Source organism: Anser cygnoides, chromosome 1 (genome assembly GCF_040182565.1).
Source record: "Anser cygnoides isolate HZ-2024a breed goose chromosome 1, Taihu_goose_T2T_genome, whole genome shotgun sequence".
Lineage (NCBI taxonomy): Eukaryota > Metazoa > Chordata > Aves > Anseriformes > Anatidae > Anser > Anser cygnoides.
In genome coordinates this window covers 87889419-87892015 of record NC_089873.1, presented here as the reverse complement: position 1 = coordinate 87892015, position 2597 = coordinate 87889419, and positions in this window count along the sequence as shown.

Sequence of the window (2597 nt, the reverse complement as noted above, 5' to 3'; positions counted from 1 at the left end):
GATGACCGATCAAAGTCTGTTCGAAGCAACAATATATACTAATGGCATGGATAAGGTAACAGAAATAAGCTGCTGAGTTTCAAAAAAGTTAGATGGATTTAGAACAGGCAGCTGAAAAGATCTGGAAACAGTCTATGAGCCTGCATACTTTCAAATTTTTGAACTTATGAATTCCAGCTCAGACAATTCCTAAATATTAATTCTCATCACATCACCCTTTCCTCCTGACTTCCTCCTTGTATTTGTGTGTCAAGTGGTCTATTGTGCCTGTGGCTTCTTCTGAAAAAACTGTTAATGTGAGAACATGTATATGGAAAGTGTCTTCTTTACAAAGTACATACAAACCCAAATCTCTCTGGCAATGAACAATCTGAAGCACAACTCAGCAAAACATTCTGAGAACTTTTTCCTGTGCTCAGTGTAAATTATGACTGAACATTACAAATATGGATTACCAAAGAAACCCAACAAATTTTGCATACAGAAGCTGGAGGCAGGTAAAAAAATCAAGGTGCATAGCTCAGAAATAGAGGAACAAATAAAAAACAACGATACATATTTTATTCTGTTTTACAATGAGAAAGTATAGTATGAATAATCTAATTAGCATTGTAACAGGTTTTTACTGTGAAACAAAAGCTATTTCTTTTATAGTTGTTACAGACATTAGTCACCACCCTGTGTTCCCTCACAAACACCTATATCCTTGAGCTGAAGAAGACTTCTACTGAGGGATAATAGCATGGATTCTCATCAAGCATCTTAACTGGAAAGTCCAGCAAACAGACATGACAGTTGTCAATAGTATTTGTAGCCAGAAACTGGCTCTGGCCTCTAGAACATTTTAACACTGTTACCTATCCCATATTTTTCACTCTCAGGGTATGTTAAGCTTAATTGTCTTGAAATAACATTTGCACGTTGATCATTTCCAATGTAAAGAAAGATGCAGATTAACAAACCTGCATTAAGCTATTTAGAAAAACAAAGTTGCAAAATACAGAATAAATATAAGAAGACCCCCCAAAAACATGAATTCAATCCTAAGTAGGTTCCATAAGAATCAGCAATGAAAAAGTGAGAGAGTTAACCATGACAACCATTAAAGCAGAGCTACTTACGTTATGCAATGTTAAGCTCAGTTCTTCCCTGACAAATAAACTAAGAGCACATAGAGAGAGAGGGCTAAGATATTTCACTGCTTCTCACACATTTTTTATAAAGACTAATATCTTGAAAGTTGTGTATTTATCAGAATGCTACTGATTTGTTAAATTCAGTCAGCCAAATATACACATACTCAAATTCCTAATTTACTCCAAGGTTTTCTGTGACTTACATGTCTTTTGAAGCAGGAATAGCTCTAAGATCCTCTAGTATACCCAGAACTTTAAAGAAAACTAAAGCAGCACTAACACGTTTATGGAGAAGATTTGGAAAGTGATCAGCATTTAATGAATTCCCAAGAATTAATGTATGCATACTCAACTTTGACAGTGACATCCCTCAAAAGTTGGGAATTGGGCAGAAAAAGAGTGACAATCTACATAGTCTATAGTATATCACTATTTATTTGTGTTCAGTTTGCACATGGAAGAATATGAATGTATATGCTTTATCTGTGCATGAAAAAAAAAAAACACAAACACAACAAAAGACAAGGATTTAAGTACTCCCCAATCATTCTCCCATCTTCAGGACTGCTGAGATCTGTTACCCCAAGTGGGAAGAACAGCCACAGTAAGATTTTGATACATCACTGCTTAGCAAGATTTACTTCAGCAAGCATACTAAGAAGATATCTAAAAGTTACATTTTTTTTTCCTCCTGACATTAACTCAGCAATCTGCAACAAACCATTTCTGTATAATGGGGTGTGTGAAGGGAGCAAACAAGTCCACTCCAACAGTCTAGCAATGCAATGAAAAGTAGGTAGGAGAGAAATCTCATATGCAATTTGAAAAATTGGATCACCCTGCACTTCCCAGAACAATTAAACTAACGAGAACTTTATCACATTTTCTCTTTTAAAAGTGAGTACTGTCTCAGAAAACTGCTACTGCTTAATAGAACTGCTCCAAGTAACTCAAAGGTCTACTAAATGTGGCAAGCAAAATGCTATGATTTATGAGTGACAAAGAGATGGGACAAAAGTTAAGTGATCTGACAGGAGACACAGATGACCACAACACAGCAGAAGCATGGAGATAAGGAATCAATATTCCCAGTTCTTTGATACACCCTGCAAGGCAAGTATTCTCATCAACACCCTTGTTCCTATTTCCCTTTCACCTTCCAAACACCTTTTTTTTTTGTTCCCCTCAGTTTTGGGCATTCTTCTCAGCAGAGATGCTCTCCTACGAGTCCTGACTACACTGTTGCAAGGGGTTCTTCCTTCCTGGGTGCTGGACTTCGCTGCATTTCACAAGGTTCCTTATTAGCCCGTTCCTTCAGCCTGTTTAGGTCCCTCTGTATGGCAGTCCTGCCCTTGAGCATATCAGCTGTTTTTCCCAGTTTGGTGTCTTCGACAGGTAAGAGTGCACTCCATCACCTCCCCCAGGTCACTGCTAAAGACATTAAACAGGCTTCTGTATAGA